We start from the raw sequence: 19333 nt of genomic DNA, 5'->3' as shown, positions 1-19333 counted from the left end.
TAGTTTTTAATATTTGTCTTTCTAACACATAGAGCTGTAATTCCCAAAGTTTCCATACACGATCTCTTTGCTTTTCAGTTATTTTCTGGGAAACAAGTTAGTAACTAGAGTGAAAACAGTATCACATCTTTTGGTGTTTCTGCAGACGTGCTTCCACACCTAGTGTGTTCTCTTGTTGCTCGCCAGAGCTGGATATGTTGTCTGAACGCCTGCCTAGTTTAACAGTCACATGGGTACAGAAATAGAAGCAGAACACGAAGGCTCTCTTTATATAGTTTTCACATAGTGATCAAGAGACTTTTCTTGTACTGGTTTAAAACTATGATTGTTTTCTGATTTTAAAATTTTGTCTCTGATACAAGTTGCTTGTGCTTATTTGCGCAAGTTAACAATTTTACCTCGACCACTGAAACAGATTTTTCAAATTTAGGAACCTAACTTAGCCATTTGAACAGCCTTTTAAAAAAATAGACAAGAAAGATCTGTGCCTGTAATCTGAAATAATTTTGTTAAAGGAAAGTTATCTAGAATGTGATGGTTATACGAGGCTCTGGGAATTTTATTTACAGTGTATGTGATATTTAAATAGAAGAATGGATTTTAAAGCAAAAAATATATTTTAGAACCTAACAGTGCCTGACAGCCAATTTGCCCCATAGGAGAGGGCTAGGCTGGGACCTCCCCTGTCTTTTATCCCTTTCTCTCTCCCCTGGACATTGGGGGCAGGGGCAGCTGGGGTGCTTAGTTTTAAAGCCTTGAAACCCAGCTCACTCCCTGCTTTCTTCTGACCCTGTCTCCTGGGGTCACTCCTCCTGGCAGTGTTATCTCACACCCTTTTCAGGGACCATCATTTCTTTAAGGGGACATTTCAAACTGGGAGGAGGGGAAGGTGCCCTGGGGGGATGGGCAGGCGGGAAGCATCTCTGGCCTCAGCTGTCTTTGTCCAAAGCTGCCCCCTCCTCCTGCTAAAGCAGAAGGAAAAACCCAAGGCTGTTCCCTGACTGGGTGTGGAGGGTCTGGGCTGTGCAGAGCGCTCAGGGTCCATGAACAGCATCCCTTCCCCAGACATAAGAGCTGGGCCCCAAGGACTGCAAGGTGGGGACCCCCCCTCACCCTGCCTGCCCTGCTTGCCCCCACCCCCCTTTTAAAAACATCATTTTTTAAACTCTATTTTGGGGGGGGGGAGGTAATTAGGTTTGTCTAATTATTGTTTATTTATTGTTAATGGAGTTACTGGGCATTGAACCCAGGGCTTTATACATGCTAAGCATGTGCTCTACCACTAAGCTATACCCTCCTCTCTGCCCTGCCTTGCTGAGGCCTCCAGGGAGGTTTTGTGTCCCTGGATCCCAGGCCCTCTGGATATCAGGCCTGATGCAGGAAAAAATTCACAAAAAGCCATCTCTCCCTTTAAATTACTGGAACCACCTCAGACTACAACTTACATCCAAGTGTCGGCTAAGAGCCCAGGGCTGTTCCAGGCTGACTGGTCAACACAGGGAATGATCACACCGACGTGATCAGCTCTTGTGACCTCAGGAATGTGTATAAAGCAGTTTTCTGGGTGTATGCATGCGCGCGCAAACACACACACACACACACACACACACACACACACACAATTAAAGACCTACGCACTGGATTTTCTTTCTCATTTCTAACTTAACATATGTTACTTACAAGTTGCCTGCAGTCCCCCTGGCCTCAAGTGAGGCCTAAGTAACTTGAAAGTGAATTTGCAAGTAACCAATGTGACCACTTGTCAGGGTGCCCTGGTACCTGGAGCATGTGCCCTGGTACCTGGAGCACGTGCCCAGGTGGGGGACCCGTGAAACTGGCAGTCCAACTTGTTAGCTCCCAAGTGGTATTCAGATCTCAAGCTCTTCGCAGTCAGACACTGTTGTAAGATGTGTGCAGGCTCAGCACAACTGGGGAATGTGGAACTGGTTTCCAAAGAGGTTGGAACGTTCACATACCCACAAGCAGGGTGAGCACTCCTGATTCTCCAGTGCTCTGCAACTCAGGGCACAGGCAGATCTTTTTCTTGCCAATGTGTTGTGGTTTCAGTTTGTGTTATTCAGATCACTGGTGATGTTGAGAATTCTTTTGGAGGGTTTTCAATGACTTTTGATTTCCTCTTCTGTGAAATGCCTGCTCTATTTGTCCCCTTTAAAAAATTTTTTTGAACTATAGTCAGTTACAACGTGTCAATTTCTGGTGTACAGCACAATGTCCCAGCCATGCGTATACATACATATATTCATTTTCATATTCTTTTTCATTATAGGTTATTATAAGATATTGAATATAGTTCCCCACCCTATACAGAAGAAACTTGTTTTTTTAAATCTATTTTTATATATAGTGGTTAACATTTGCAAATCTCAAACCCCTAAATTTATACCTTCCTGCCCCCTTTCCCTGGTAACCGTAAGATTGTTTACTATGTCTGTGAGTCTGTTTCTTTTGAAGATGAGTTCATTAGTGTCCTCTTGCCCCCTTTTAAAATTGTGTGATCTGACCTTTTCTTCCTGGTTCTTGGAGGTATTACCAGAGAGTAGGTTCTTGTCTCAGGAAGAATTCAGAGTGGAGGCACAGAAGTCAGGAAAGTAAAGTAGGGATTTATTAAGCAATAGTATGGTATCAAAGCAAGAGTGGGTAAATTCAGATGCGTGTCTGTGGTGAGTTTCTTTGGCAAGCTGGTTATATGGGGTGTAAAGGTGAGTGGGCGGAATATCCCCTGGGGAGGGAGGGGTCATATTTCCTGATTTGCATACCAGCTCCACCTTCCCGAGGGGAGGAGGGATTTTTGTCCTCATTTAGTCTGGATCAGATGCATCATGGTGTGGGTGCATGATGGGTACTTCTTATCTGCAGGGCTAATTTTATTGTAATCAGCATATAATGAGGCTGGAAGTCAAATCTTCCACCAACTTGGGCCTAGTTGATTCTAACCAGCTTATGTCCTATCCTCAATGGCTGTCATTCTTTTAATGGTCGTGCCCTGCCCCCTTCCCTCCTGTCTCAGAGGTCTTACTCTACTCTGTGGTAGGCAGCCTCTGAGATGCCCCCAATGATGCCCACCTCCTGGTACTCTCGCCCTCGTGTGAGGCCCTCCTTTCGAGTCCAGGCAGGACCTAGTGACTCTCGTCTAAGGGATGTAATGTGACAAGAGTGATGGGATGTCCCTCCCAGATTATGTTCCAGAAGCATGAATTTCTGTCTTGCTCATCCACTCTGTCTCTCTCTTGGAGCCCTCGTTCTGGGAAAAGCAAGCTACTGTGTTGTGACTAGCCCAGTGGAGAGGGGCACGTGGCAAGGGGCTGACGTCTCTAGCCAGCAGCTAGGAGGGTCTGAGACCCGCCAGCAGCCTCATGAGTGAGCTTGGGAGGGGGAATCTTTTCCCACTTGAGCTTTGAGATGATGGCGACCCCAGCTGACCCCTTGCTGCAGCCTGTGGGAGACCTTGAGCAGAGGGCCCAGCTGAGCCACACCAGGGCTCCTGACCCGCAGGAACTACAGATGATGAACACTTATTGTTTCACACCACTAAGTGTTAAGGTGATTTGTTACGCAGCAATAGGTAACTAACACAGCTTTGTGGTACCTAGAAGTGGGGTGCTGACACAAATACCTAAAAACACAGGAGTGGCCTTGGAGTCAGGCTGTGGGTAGGGGCCAGAAGGATTCTGAGGAGTGTTAGATAAAAGCTAAATAACCTTGGACAGACCGTTTGTGAAAAGCTGGACTTTGAGGATGCTACCAGTGAGGGTTCCAAAGGAGGTAAAGAACAGGGGTTCTTGTTACATAATATTTCTGAAAAACTGGCCTCTGTACCCCAATAGCCAAATTGAGAGGCAGAGGCAGAGTTTTGGGAGGAGAGAAAAGAACAGCTCTATTGCTTTGCCTGGCAAAGGGAGTCACAGCAGGTTAGTGCCTTAGAGACTGTGAGCCCATCTTGGGATAGGGGTCCTGGGGTTTTATAGAAAAATGGGAAGAAGAGGGTGATAGCAATCAGTGTGTGAGCAGGGGCTACTTTCCGTGCATCTTGGCAAGAACTTGTTGATATGGAGGAATTTAGGAGGGTCTGCCCATTTTCTTGAGGTTCTGTCCGTGACCTTCTTTCAAGACCTCTAGGGTAAAAGGGTAAGTTATTCTAAGAAAAGAATGCAAGGGGCGGGAACTAGCTCAGTGGTAGAGCACATGCTTAGCATGCACAAGATCCTGAGTTCAATCCCCAGCACCTCCATAAAAAACAAAAACAAAAACAAAACGTAAAAACCCCACCTAACACAACCCCCACAAAAGGCAAAAACAAATAAAAATAGAGCCATTTTAAAAGTGCACAGGGCGCTAGTCGTAAGTTCAGTTCAGCTAGACCTACAGGCCTGAGCAACTCGGTAGCCGTCTGGCGAGCTTCCTGTTCTTTCAGCAACGGCGGAGAGCTTGGCAGCCACGTCAGATCGGTGGTTGTGGGGAAAGTCCAAAGGGTGCCTATGAAATCCACGCTCTAGCTAGTAGGCTTCCCAGAATAGTGCAGAAGGTGCCGTCTGGTCGCTTCCTGCTGCTTAGAGTGAAACACGAGACGAGGGAGACGAGCTGCGAGAACTAGTGAACCAAAAGGAACCAGTGCTTGATGGGTTTGAAAATTCTGTTTCTCCAAATGGCCAAAGAGGCTAAAATTAAGAAAGGACTTCCAGGGGGATTTCAAATCCAGAAGAATTGGTCTAACAATGAAGCCAAGACTGTGACTGTGAAACCTTTTATTGAAACCTCAGAGAGATCAGAGTTAATGTCTCAGAGTACTATTCAGTCACACGATGGTTCTCTTAAAAGGATTAAGATGTGTCCACAGATCCTCTCAGTTGAACAATAGGGCCTCCAGGAAGCCTAGATGTTGCTCCTCAGACAGGCCAGTAGGAGCCCAAGGTAGAACAGGGCTTATCTCAAAGACTTTGGTGGGCGTGTCTTTTCGCTAATGGAGTGAACTCAACTTTCAAACAGATTTGTGGGTGTATCTTTTCTCTTATAGAGTTAGCTTTAAATCATAGATTTAATTCATAAAGTTTTAAAAAGAATTTTATCAGCAAACACACTACCAGTTTTGGATTGAAAAAGACAGAGCCAGTTCAAAATGAAAGGAGACTTTGGAATCACTAACCCCCCCCACCCCCCCACCCCCAATTATACTGGAAGGAAGCAGGCTGAGAAAACTAGTTGATTGCAAATATGTGCTATCTTTCATTAAAAATAACAATAATAATTTTTTAAAAATAAGAGGATGACTCAGAAGGCTGAATAAAGAGTTCAGAGGACAGAGCCCAAAGCAATGGAGGATTCTTTCCAGGACGTAAGACCCAACCAAAGAATTTCTTGGCTGGGTTTCAGAATTGCTATGGACTCTTTTGTGTTTCCCATCTGCACCTCCTTCTTGAACAGAAATGTCTAGAGCAATTATCCTAGGCCAGTTGCCCCACTGTGTGGCAAGGGAAAGGCTGATAAACTGTCTCTCAGCTTCATGGATCTGCAGACAAAGAGCAATGGTATTTGAGAAGCTGTTTATGTAAGGAACTATACTAGAGGAGCCCCATCCTCACTAGACTTGATTTAGATGACAAGATTGTGAACCTTAAGCTTATTAAACATGAAAGATTACTAATCCATTTTATAATATTAAACCAACCTTGCATTCCTAAGATAAACTCCAGCTGGCTGTTATTTGATATAAATTTGATACATTTGAGCAGTTGGTTTTCCTAAGATTTCGTTTCGTATTTTTGCATCTACGTTTATGACTGAGTATTGCCTTTAATGTTTTTCTTATATGGCCCTTGTTTGTATTTCATGTCAATATTACATTAACACACATGAAAATATAGTGGGGGACAGTTTCCTCTTTTTCTATTCTCTGCAGTTTCTGTGTGAGATTGAAATGATCTGTTCTTTCAACATTTGGTAGATACTGCTTGTAAATGTGTTATTTTGAAAAGATTTTTAACATCTTTACTTGTTACAGGTTTTAAATTTTCATCTTAATTTCGTTTCCTAGTTTATATTTTTCCAGAAATGTATACATTCTATGTCCTTTCAAATGAATTAGCATAAATCATTCATAAAGACCTCTTGGTCAAGATTTTGAATGACTGCAGCATCTCTGGCTACCCTCTCCACTTTGTTCTTTTTTTTTTTTCCCCACTTTGTTCTTAATGTTGTTTATGTATGCCCTTGCTCTCTCTCTCTCTCTATCTCTTTCTCTAGTTCTTTCTCTATCTCTGTCTTTGGCTTACTCCAAAATTCACAAAAGAGAAAGTCGATACATTCTCAGAAGCAGATCCTGAGATGAGTTTAGCATGCAGGATGCTCATTGAGAAATGCCTTTGGGAACAACACCTACGGACAGAAGGGGAAGGACGTAGGAGGGCAGAGGGAGAGGCTGAGGTGCACTGCACTGCAGCCTGATAATGCCCCCAGCCAACCCCACAGGGATCTCTGGGACTAGAATGACCCTTCAGGTCTGAGTTGAGTAAAAATGGTCAGGTCTTTACACTCCCCAATCTGATCAGTCATTGGAGATGGGAAGTCCCTGTGAAAGGGTGTGATATTGAGCAAGGCGTCTCTCTATAGCTGAGGCAGTTCCTGATTGACAGCTGAAATCTGTCAATCAACAGCTCTCCCAGCAGTGGAGGCAACAAGCCTGTTGAAGGAGAATCTGGGCAGCACATCCATAGTCTGTTGTCGTGGCAATGGTGGCGTGAATGAGTCAGATCTTCATTCTCCTTGGCTTGCTTTCAGTCTAGCTCACCAGTTCATCTTTCTCTCTTATAATTTTGCTAGAATTACCCTGAAGCAGCCGACACGTGCCACTCTTTTTGGCTTTTTTCTAAGTGCTTCCCTTACTACACGTATCAGTCAATTCAGAAGAAAGAACCACACTAATTGTTTTAACAGAGAGAATTCAACATAAAGAATCATTCAGCAGGTATTAGAAGGCTGAGAGAGCAAAAAAGCAATGATAATTTACCTCAGAGGTGGTGTTTCAGGAAGCAGCGACCATGCCCCTTTGGGGAGATTTGAACAGGGACCCAGTGGGCGAAGGAGAAACGTGGTTTGCAGAGACCCCACCTCATCAGAAGGCAGAGGCTTGAAGAAGAGACAATGATCGCTAGCACAGTCCACCTCTTTGACTACTAAGCACCCCCCCACCCTTCTACACGCACACGACGGAAACAACTTTACGCTTCTATTAAACACGATGTAACTATTTATTCTAAATTGAAAATGCTTGCCTCCTCACCCCAAGCCCAGGGGCACAAAGTTCCAACCGTCTTGAATCCATCACCAGAATGCAGTCACAAGATCCATTGCTGGACTACAATTACTCCACAAATTCAGATGCAGTCCCACATGAACATGCTGTTACCTAAAGACTAAATTTGAAGGTTAACCACCACTAGCAGTCCTTCTAAAAATAATGGGAAGAAGGAGAGAAAGAAGGTATCAGTGCTGTGCATACACATCCACGTGACAGGAAAGGAAGACAATATTCGTGGCTTCTGTAACTGATCAAGAGGACAAAGCTGATTTTTAAATGGTGATTAAATGCGCATAACACAAAAGTTACCATTTTACATTTTTGAGTGTACAAATTAGTAGTGTTACGGACACTCATGTTGTGGTGCAACCAGTCCCCAGAAGTTTTTCGTTTGCAAAACTGAAACTGTGTACAAATTAAACAACAGCTTGCCTTTTGCAATCTTCCCTTCCGCTCTGTGCCTGGAAACCACCATTCCCCTTCCTGTCTCCAAATCTGACTCCTGTAGCATCTCATGGAAATGAAGTCAAACAGCATTTTTCTTTTTGTGACTGGCTTATTTCCTTTGGCATGATGTCCTAGAGGTTCAGAATGCTGTAGCATACGTCAGAAGTTTCTTTCTTTTTAAGGCTAAATAGCGTTCTGTTGTATCTATACATACATACACATACGAATGTGCAGACTGCACTTTGTTTTTTCACTCATCCATCCGTGGACACTTGGATTGCTTCTGCCTTTTGGTGACTGTGAATGGTGCTGCTATGAACTTGATGGGGTGCAAGTGTCTCTTCAAGACTCTGCTTTCAATTCTTTTGGATGAATACCCAGAAGTGGACTTGCTGGACCATATGGTAATTATATGCTTAATTTTGGGGGAATCGCCACCCTGTTTTCCATAACAGCACATTCTCACTAACGGTGCACAAATGCTTCAATTATTCCACATCCTGTTGACCACTTACCATTTTCTTTTCTTTTTTTTTCATGACAGCCACTCTGATGGGTGTGAGGTGACACCCCACTATAGTTTCAACGCGCATTTCCCTGAAGATTAGGACGTGGAGCGTCTTCTCATGTGCTCATTGGCTATGTGTACTTCTTCTCTGAAGAAATGTCTGTTCAAATTCTTTGCCCATTTTTGAATCAGGTTGTGTTTTCGTTGTTAAATTTTAGGAGTTCTCTCTATATTCTGGATATTAATCTCTTATCAGGTATGTGATTTGCAAATATGATTTCCCATTTTGTGGGTTGTCTTTTTACTCTGTTGATAATGTCCTTTGATATACTGTAAAAATTTTCACGAAATCCAATTGTTCAGTTTTTCCTTTTTTGTCTGTGCCTTTGGCATCCAAGAAATTACTGCCAAATCCAAAGCTGTGAAGCTTTCGGCCTATGGAAACATACGGTTAGGTCTATGCTCTTCCTTTGGTCTTTTTGTCTCTGCACCAGCGCTGCGCTGGTTTGGCTACTAAAGCATTGTAATAGTTTTGCAGTCAGGAAGTATGTCTTCTAGCTTTGTCGTTCTTTTTCAAATTTGCTTTGGCTGTTTGGGATCCCTTGATGTTCCATGTGAAGTTTAGGGTGGACTTTTCTGTTTTTGAAAAAAATGACAGTGGAATTTTGGATCTACAGATTGTGTAGTACTGACAATTAGCAATACTAGGTCTTCAATCCATGAACATGGAATGTGTTCCCATTTATTTGTGTCTTCTTTCGTTTTTTCAGCGATGTACTGTCATCTTCATTGTGTAAGTCTTTCACCTCTGTGGTTAGTTTATTCGTCTTTTTGATAGTATTGTAAATGGCCTTGATTTCCCAGTTTCCTTTTTGGATTGTTTTCTGAGGGCGGGTTAAGGGAATTAGGCTTCTTCATTGATTTCCGCTTGGAGGAGGTACTGGGGATTGAACCTGTGACCTTGCGTGCTGAGCGTGTGCTCTCCCAGTTGAGCTGTACCCTCCCCCTTGGATTGCTCATTATTAGTGTATAGACATGCAACTGATTTTTGTGTGTTGACTTTGTATCCTGCTACTTTGTTGAACTCATTACTTCTAATATTTTTTTTTTATTTTGTGGAATCTTGAGGGTTTTCTACACATAAGATGATGTTATCTGTGAACAGAGACACTTTTACTTCTTCGTTTCCAATCTGGACGCCTTACGTTCTGCTTGCCCTAATTGCTCTGGCCAGGACTTCCAGTACGAAAGTTGAATTGGAGTGGTGAAAGCAGGCACATCTGCCTTGACCCTGACCTTAGAGGAAAAGCTTTCAATCTTTCATCGTTGACATGATGTCTGCTGTGGGTTTTATCTATGGCTTCTATTACGTTCAGGTAGTTCTCTTCTATTCCTAGCTTGTTGAAGGTTTTTATCATGAAAGGGTGTTGAATTTTGTCAAATGATTTCTTTTTGCATCAATTGACCTGTGTTTTTTGGGGGATGGGGCGAGCAGGTAATTAGGTTTATTTATTAATTTATTTAATGGAGGTGCTGGAGATCGAACCCAGGACTTCGTGCCTGCTAAATACATACTCTACCACTGAGCTATACCCTTTCCCTTCTTTTTGCATCAATTGAGATGATCATTTTTTTTCTTTCATTCTGAGAATGTGGTATACATCGATCAATTTTTGTACGTTGAACCATTCTTGCAGTCTGGGAACAAATCCCTCTTGGTCATGGTGTATAAGCCTTTTTTTTTAAAACTTGCATTTTTTTTGAATTGAAGTATAGTCGGTTTACAATATTGTGTCAATTTCTGGTGTACAGCATAATGCTTCAGTCATACATAAACATTCATAGATTCATTTTCATATTCTTTTTCATAATAGGTTACTACAAGATATTGAATATAGTTCCCTGTGCTGTACAATATAAACTTATTGTTTTTTGTATAAGCCTGCTGTTGAATCCTGTTTGAGAGTGTTTTGTAGAGGACATAGTTGATTCCCCACCCCCACCCCCCAGTTTTATTGAGATATAACTGACATAGAACATTGTGTGCGTTCAAGTTGTACATTTAATGTGACGGTTTGACACACATATATACTGTAAAATGGTTGTCACGGTTAGGTTCTATAGCGCATCCTTCACCTCACGATTGCCATTTCTTATGGCTGTAGTTGTGATAAGAACTTTGAAGATCTACTCTCTTAGCAACTTTCAAGTATGATTTCTTATAATCTTATTTCACTACCCATTTCATGTTTTCTTTCCCCTTAGCCAAGATGTCAGCGGGTTGGAGTTTTTCACCTAGTAGTCTGACTCAAACATTCACTCCCCAAAATCTGAATCCTCAGTAGATTTTTGCCACTTTGGGGGTGATACTGTTTTCTGATAGCCTTTTACTACTGGAGTGGAAATACCAACAGGCATCTCAAAGGATGCACTTGGCCCCTGAGTGTCACAGTGAGAGGAGCAGCCCCTCCACCACCCCTTGCCTCCCAGACGCCTGTGTTCTGGCTATGGGAAAAACAGACCATGTAATAGTCACTGATTAAAGATTATGTCACAACCCGTAAGATGGAGCCCCATCCTTTCAGAGCATTGTCTCCCAGCTGGTGCTAAAGAGAGTCTTCAGTAGGCCATTCAACCTTGCTCTCAGGCCAGCTACTGCAGAGTGAGTAGATTAAAAAGTAGGACCGCTGAATTCCACGGGCATAGCCTATTGCTTCACTTCTTTTACTGTAAAATAATCCCTTTATTGAAGAGATATTTTGCAGGCCCGTGAAGGTCTATAAGGCATGGTGTGGACGGTGGTGCTGGCAGAAGCATCACAGGCAGGGAAGGCAAACCCACATCCAGAATAACTGGATCTACTCCCGTGACGACAAATTGCTGCTCCTTCCACGATGGGAGAAATCTAACGTAACTGACTTTCCACCAAGCGACTGGCTGGCCCCTTGGGAAGTCACCCCCATCAGGGCCCAGTGCTAAGCCCTGCTGTTCGGCAGGCAGGCTGCTCAGTGGCGATGACGGCCAGGCCAGACTTGGTGAGGCAAAGTCCCCGACAGTGAGCCCATTCATACCTTCCGTCCCTGCCTCCTTGGCTATTCTGAACACGGTCCATTGAGCAAGCTCTTGGATGGCTGGCTGAAGAGGCTGACTGCTATGCACAGAGTGGACTGTCTTACCCAACTGATTATTGGGAGCCTTCTCTGCAGATGCCTTTGGATGGGTATTCACATATGGTAAAGAAGCTTCACCGGCTATGCCTATCCAGAGAGGACCATCCTCATGTCTCTTCCAACTCTGATGGTCCAGCCAAGCCACTAGCAACCATCCATGAGCAAATGCAGAGCTATAGGTCTAGCCATCCTTCAGTCCAGGCAACGTGGACAACAACCCCACGTAATGCCTGAAGTAAAGGCCACTGGGAGGATCTTCCTTCATCCCTGTCCTTTAGGGCCACCTCTGGGTGGGACTATAGCCATCTATTTCTGGACCATCTGTAAACCAGGACCAAAGTTTTTCCTCTTCCATCAACTAGTCATAAGATCTCCCTGTGAGGTCATAGGTTTGGCTTGTGGGTAAGGAGACAGCGTAGCCAGAGTAGGTGAGAGACACAGCATTTCAGCACACTTGACAGACTCTACGTACACGGTCTACCTTCAAAGGCACTGAAGACAACAGTGCTGCCAAATGTTTTGCTGTGGTAGCACAGGGCTCACTTGCTTCCCAGCCCACATACGTGCACACTTACTGCCAAGAGAAAAGCAGCCCCTGCATCTGGGAGCTGGTCTGGCCCTCACAGCTACCTCGTGGCCTTCTACTGCTGAACATAAACAATTTCACAGAACTTCAACACCAGACGAGGCCACTCTGTGACCAACATGCATCAAGGCAGAACCAAGGGCACTCGGTGATGACATCTGAACACAGACAAGAGTATGAATAATTTCAAAACCACAGAAAATGACCAAGTTCCACCCCCGCCTCCCGCTACTATGAGTGACGACTGCTTCTTTACCAATCAAAGCCTTCCCTTCTAGGTAAGAGTTATTATGACAGTCAACCATGTAATCTCCCCCACTTCCTGACGCATCTAAACCAGAGCGAAGCCCTGTTTCTGAATTAAACTTTCACCAACCTCACCCCATACAAGCCCATCTCCAAGCAGCTTCTAACATCTTCTTACGGAGACACCGCATGGTTCCCAGTGTGTGTTCCCCTCATTTCAATAGGTAGGAAGGTCAGCTTGCTCCATGACAGCAGTGCTCCTGTGGTCTCTAGCTGGTGAGCATCGCCCATGCCTCACATGCAATGATAAAGCCACGTCATTTCTGGAATCGAAGCGTGTGGTAGTCAGGGTGCGGGAAGAGAACCACTATGGGCAACGTAAGCAGGCGCTGATTAACAGGCACCATCAGGTGCTTCCAAAGCTGCTGAAGAGTTGGGGGAGTAGGTTCTGGGCTTGGCTTCTGAGAATAAAAACTGCATGGGGGCCGGCTGGGGGTGTTCCTCTCTCTCGGCCTGTCACTGGGGCCATGAGTTTGCAAAGCATCCAGAGCTACCACCCCAGGTTCTGGCAGTCAAAACAGAGATGCTTCTGCTGGTACTGTCACTGCTGTCCCTGCCTCCAAGCACCCAGGTGGGACGGGGAGGAGACACTGCAACCAGCTCAGAAAGTCCCCACCCTTCAAGATCTTGCTTGTCAGCAGAAAAGGGCCTTGAGCAGCCAGGACGCGGCCTCCACCCCTTCTCCCACTTGCAAAGCTCCTGGAAGAGCACGCAGTTGGCAGACTCCAATTCCCAGGCAGACCTGAGGTGCAGGAAGAGGGGACAAGCAGCTGCAGCAGTTCCCAGAGGTGGCCTCCGGCAGCTGCTCTTTCTCTGTCCTCCACTGCCCTTTTTTAAAAAAACAAAACTAAACGTCTGTGTTTAACCTGACTGGGTCCGGACTTCTGACTGGCACCGGGAGGAGCGGGGTCTCCTTGGAGTCTGGGTCTGAGACTCTGACTGGGGACGGAAACTGGCCCTTGGGGATCCCTGGGAAAGGAGGACCTGTCCTGACCTGTGGTGGGGGGCTGGGCGGGCAGTGTCGGGGCCACTAGTCAAGGGTGGCTCCAGTGGAACGGCGCCAGATATTCAGTCCTAAATGCATAAAGGCCCCTGAGCCGTCGGAGGGCACCTTGGGGAGGGAAGGAATCGGGGCGCTAAGGAAGCCCACGGGGTGGGGGGCCTCCCTCTAGGTTCTACCCGTGAGGGGGTGAACGCCTGGCCTCCCAGACGGGCCTCTGGCGCCTTCCTTGAACCTCAACACAGGAGGTCAGGGCTGCCTGGGGTGCAGGGTCCGGAGCTCGGCCTCCCCGACGCCCTGTTACACGCGCCTGTGGCGGAGCCCCTCTCAGCTCGTGAGTGAGGCCCGTGCACATTCCAGGGAGGACTGCGGGTCGGCCCCGGAGCCGGCGGAGAGGCCAGGCCCGGGCTTGCAGCGGGGGGCGGGGCGGGGGCGGGGCGCTCCTGCGGGCGGAGGCGGGCCGCGCTGGCTGACCACGCCCCCGCCCGGGCCGCGCAGCCGTCCGCGCGTGCGCGCACGCGGGGCTGCGGGGGAAGGGCTTGGATGGAAGTAGGATGCGTTTTCCTGGATCGAAGGTCTGCTCTGCTGAGAGGCCGGGAGGCAGAAAGACTGGGCGGCCGTGGGCCGGCACAGACCGCGGGGAGGGGCCCCGGACGCTGGTCCCCGCCGCGGGTTTGTGCTGCGGCAGCGAGGGGACAGCTTGGGAACAAAGATGCACGAGGGAGGAGGGCAGGAGCCTCTACCGCACAACTCCTAAAGGCGGCGGGCCTCCACTGCGACTTGGAGGGGCGTGTCCACAGGAGGAGTCCTTACTCAGGCTGTAAGGTGACACCAACTGCGGAGGCGACGGGAAGGGAGGCCCACCCTGCGTGGGAGGAGGGCGCTGAGCCTTTTGGTTTCCAAGGTTTCAAAGAACACTCCAGCTCCTGGGAGGGAGGGGACGCTCGCTGACTGAGCCCGCCCTGCCTCGGGTTGAGAACTGAGTTCTTCGGCTTTGTTTTGGTGGGAGATAGTAGAGTAAAAGCCATCACCTTATTTAAGTGTTACATTAAATATTAATAAAGCTTCCCTTGACAAGATCAAAATACGGTTGTGGGGGTCACGGACACCAGAGAGGGACAGGACCGAGACAGCCGGCAGGGGCAGGGGTGGGAGAACTCACAGCTCAAGGGCGCCCCGAAAGCCCAGCTGCCACCACAGCCCCACCTGCCCCCAGCCCCCACCCCGCCAGAACAGGGTGTGCATTCCTGGCGGGGGTGCGGGGGCACCCGGACCTCTTTATCGCTCCACTGCTTAGTTGTTACCAGCCTGGGGCTCTCCTGGGCGGTGCTGCTGGGAACATCCTTGGTCCCATCCTTGGTGAACGTGGGCACAAGTTCTGTATCGTGGAGTAGCTGCCAGGGCGCAGGGCCTGGGCGGTGCAGCCGTCCTAGACCCCACCCAGCAAAGTGGTTTCACACACGTGCACCTGCCAGCCAAGTGGAGGCTTCTGGACGCTGGGCATCCTGGCCACCACTGGTCTTCCTGGGGTGTTTTCATTTTTGCCTTTGTATCAAGTTGTGACTGTAATTAACTTTTTTTGGGGGGGTTAGGTAACTAGGTTTATTTATTTTTATTTTTTTAATGGAGGAACTGGGGATTGAACCCAGGACCTGTGCATGCTAAGCATGTGCCCTACCACTATGTCCTCCCTTCCACTGTAATTGACTTTTTAAATATACTGTTAACCTTTGCAGGGCTTTTTTTTTTTTTTTTCACATTCTTATTTAAATCTTTATTATGCAAAGTTTTCTGCTGGGTTTCCTGCGTTGCCCTCATTGATCTGTAGAGGTTCTTGGTGTTTTCTGGAAACAGCCTTGTTCAGATACACGTGTTAAAGTAGCTTCTGGGTGTGGTGGCCTGCCTTTCACTCTTATAGTAATAACATTTGAAGAAAGTAAGTTTTCAATTTTAATTAAAATTAAAGTCTCATACTCATCATTCTCCCCCTTCATGGCAAGAAAAACAGGAGCAGCCCTCCCCCCCGGAAGCTGCCGGCTCTTCAGACTGGACAGTGTCACCCTCCTTGCGGATGTACACCACTCAGGGACGCCAGCTCGGACAAGGCTATTGTGAGGCTGAGTCATGAGACAAAACTCGGCCACTTCACAGCGCTGTCTCAACACAGACAGAAGCAAGGTCGCTGCGCCACCCCCAGAATACCACACAGCCCCTGGCTTGGCTGAAGTGAGTGACAGCTGCGGCTGTAACCAAGTGCAGCTCCGCCTTCATTCTAGTCTGCAGAGAGGGTTTACTGAGATGCTTTCTGACAGCATCCAACCAGCAGCAACCCCTGCTTCCTTAGACCCTCCTGCAAACTCCCTGCCAAGCCCCTGTCAGATCACACATTGGCTAAGGGCACGGACAGTGGTGAGACATGCGTGTTTGGAAATCTGTCTGCATCAGAGTCATGCAGGAATGCTGCTCACAGGATGACCCCAGGACGGAGGGGGTTCTCAGAAGCAAGCCTTTCAGTTTTAAACCAGAGAAGTTCCCAGGTAAACCGGGGTGAGTTGGTCCCAGCTGTTGACTCTCTCCCTGAGGCTTCTGTCCAACTCTGGAGTGTTTGAGCTTCTGCTTTGCAGGTTTGGGGCTGCAGGGACAGGAAATGACAGCCAGGAACTGCCCAAAGAGGGGAAGCCAAGAGGAGGACCCGGAAAGTTTTTATTTTATTTTATTTTATTTTATTTTATTTTATTTTATTTTATTTTATTTTATTGAAGTATAGTCAGCTTACAATGTTGAAAAGTTTTTTTAATGATAACTTATTTATTTGTATTTATTTTTAATTGAAGTATAGTCAGTTACAATGTGTCAGTTTTTGGTGTACAACATAATGTTTCAGGCATACATATACATACATATTCTCGTTTTCATATTCTTTTTCATTATAGGTTACTTCAGGATATTGAATATAGTTCCTTGTGCTATGTAGAAGAAATTTTAAAAATCTATTTTATTAAAAAAATTATTAAATTTTGTAACTCTCGAACTCCCAGTTTACCCCTTCCCACTCCTTTTCCTGCCATAACTTTTAAGTTTTGATTTTTTAGTTGTTGATTTTTTTCCCCTAAGGGAGGTGCTGGGGATTGAACCCAGGACCTCGTGCACACTAAGCACATGCTCTACCACTGAGGTGTACTTCCACCTTTTAAAAAAATTTGGTTAGCCTATTTATTTTTTATTTCCAAGGAGTCTCAAAAAAAATTTTTTTTAAATGGAGGTGCCTGGGATTGAACCCATGTCCTTGTGCATGCTAAGCACACACTCTACCACTGAGCTGTACCACGTCTCCCCTCAAGCTGGGCCCCAGAAAATTTTAAAACACTTTATTTGCACTCAGTTTTGAACTAGATGCAAATTTCAGACCTGACAGGCAGAGCTGGGCTCTGTTTCCAAACAAAATCAAGTTACCTGAGATACAATCTCCTTTAAAAGGCTTCAGAAAGTCATAACTGTATTTAGAACTACATGGAACTTAAGACATTACTGCACAGGCAATGCTATAAATGAGATTAAAACATGGCAAATCTCATGGGAGAGTGTGCTAAATGACCAAATACTCTTTCAAGTGGTAAATGTAATTCTCAGACACAGTAAATAACAAATCATACCACAAAAGACACCTGAAGGAGGAGGCATTCTCCTGTCCACACGCGTCAGTCTGCTCTGTGGGCGGGGAAGCTCTGCCAGGAGCGCCCTCAAGACACGGTCTCAGGAGGAAGACTTTGCAAATGGAATGAAACCCCGTGCAAAGCAATTAATGCTACTGTTAAGGCGCAGCTTACCCTCCATCATAACTCTGAAAAGACATTCACTTCTGTGAATGCACTAAAAACCGCTGAGTTGTGCACTTGCTATAGGTGAATATATATGTGAATTGTATCTCAGTGAAGCTACTTTTAAAAAATGACGCGGCCGACTTGTTCCATGCTTTGTAAGCGGCCACCATTGTGGGAGGCTGAGGGAGGGAACCGGACTCTACTCATTCTGCAACTTCTGTGAGTCTCTAATTGTTTCAAATAAAACTTTAGTTAGAAAAAAACATCAATTAGTTAATAACAAATTTGAATATTTAATAATTAAGTTAAGAAATTGAGAAAATTAAAGTATTTTGAAAGTCACGGTGACAACATGTGCTGGTGGATTTAAGGATTGGACTCTGGGGCCCCTCCCTCCTGGACTCCAGGGCACTGACCTCCCAGGGCCTGGACTGGGGCAGGTCCGCGCCGGGCGCCCCCACCCCGCCCCATGGCCGGGTCACCTCTCCCCGCCACCCTCTTCCCTGCCCGCCCGGGGCCCGCACCGCCCGACCGCCAGCTTGGGGCGGGTCTGCAGAGGCGGCCCTAGTGTGTTCTGGCTGCAGCCAGGCGTTCCGGGCTCAGGACCCCTAACTGGGGTTCCTCCGATTCCCTTTGACCCACTCACTCCTGGGGAGGACCCCGTCTCAACCCCACCTCACCTATCTCCTAGCCCAGTGACCTCCCGATGGGCTAGGACCACACCAGACACCGGTCCTGGGCTTCCAAGGAGGCTCTTGGGGACCTTCAGGGATTGTGGACCCAGAAAGGAAGGTGAGAGGGATGTAGACAGACGGACACCCTCGCCTTTTCTGCACGTGGCAGCGCGCCCCCTGGCGGCGGGAGCGAGCCTCATCCGGGTGCGGTCTGAGCAAGTTCCTGCTCCGCATCATTAAATGCTCTGAGCTAATTGCCTGTGGTTCCGTTCCCCTCCGGATTTCAGCAGCTTGTGAGAACTTACCCAGGGAATAGAAAGTCATGCAGAAGACACAGGAGAAGGAGAAGACTAAGTGAGAATGTCCACAGTCAAACAGGTCTTCCCACTGAAAGCTTATAAAATAGGGGATTAAATGCTTAAAAAAAAAAGGATTGAATTAATAACCCAGATGAGATGGACCAAGTCTTTGAAAGACACAATGAGTCACAATACACAAGAAGAAAGTGGCAATATGAACAGGCCTGTATCTATTAAAGAGATGGGGTCAGTAACGAATAGCCTTCAAACCCAGAAAGCTCCAGGCACAAATGAATTCACTGGTGAACTCTACCAAACGTTAAGGACAGAATCATGCTGCTCCTCTATAGGCTCTTCTGGAAGATCAAAGCGGAGTGAATGCTTCCTACTTCATTTTAAGAGGCCAGCATTACCCTAATAACAAAATCAGACAAAGACATTACAAGAAAACTGCAGACCCATATCTCTCTTGAATGTAGATGCACAGATCCCTCAACAAAACGTAATTCAGAGTCTACATGTATGAAAAGAGTTATGCACCATGACCAAGTGAGACTGATGCCAAGTGTGCAGTCGGGTTCAAATCTGAAAAATCAATTCATATCATCAGTCATATCAACAGACCAAAGAAAAATGAACTGCATAATCATATCAATAGATGCAGAAAAGGCATTTGACAAAATCCAACACCCCTTCCTGATTAAAAACAAATCTCATGAAAACTAGCAATAGAAGGAATTACCTCTATTTTATTTTTATTTTACTGAAATAAAAGTAGTTTAAGAAAAATGCTTACTATAAAGCTACCATAATCACCACAGTGTAGTATTGGTAAAAGAATAGACAAATAGATCAGTGGAACAGAATAGAGAGCCCAGAAACAGACCCATGTAGATACAGTCAGCTGATCTTTGACAAAGTGGCAAAGGCAACACAGTGAAGCAGGGATAGTCAAACAGTGCTGGGACAACTGGAAAGCCACAGGTAAAAAACTGAATCTAGGCAAAGACTTTACACTCTTCACAAAAATCAACTCAGAATGGATCATGGGCCTAAATGGAAAACACAAAACGATGGAACTCCTGGAAGATAACACAGGAGAAAACTTAGCTGAGCTTGGGTATGGTGCAGACTTTCTGGATACGCTCCAAAATCATGATCTGCGGAAGTAATAACGGATGAGCTGTATTTCATTACACATAAAACTTCT

The 19333-nt window shown here is 46.1% G+C and overlaps 1 long non-coding RNA gene across 1 annotated transcript; it reads left to right on the top strand.

The window, feature by feature from the left end:
* Positions 1-13863: 13863 nt before the first annotated feature.
* Positions 13864-17492, top strand: LOC135321352 (uncharacterized). The gene is made up of 2 exons (XR_010381095.1): positions 13864-14149; positions 15330-17492. It is a non-coding gene; the product is annotated as an uncharacterized LOC135321352 (long non-coding RNA).
* Positions 17493-19333: the final 1841 nt, after the last annotated feature.

The sequence above is a fragment of the Camelus dromedarius genome, chromosome 5 (assembly GCF_036321535.1).
Source record: "Camelus dromedarius isolate mCamDro1 chromosome 5, mCamDro1.pat, whole genome shotgun sequence".
NCBI classification, from domain to species: Eukaryota; Metazoa; Chordata; class Mammalia; order Artiodactyla; family Camelidae; genus Camelus; species Camelus dromedarius.
This window is presented reverse-complemented; position numbering and strand designations above follow the sequence as displayed.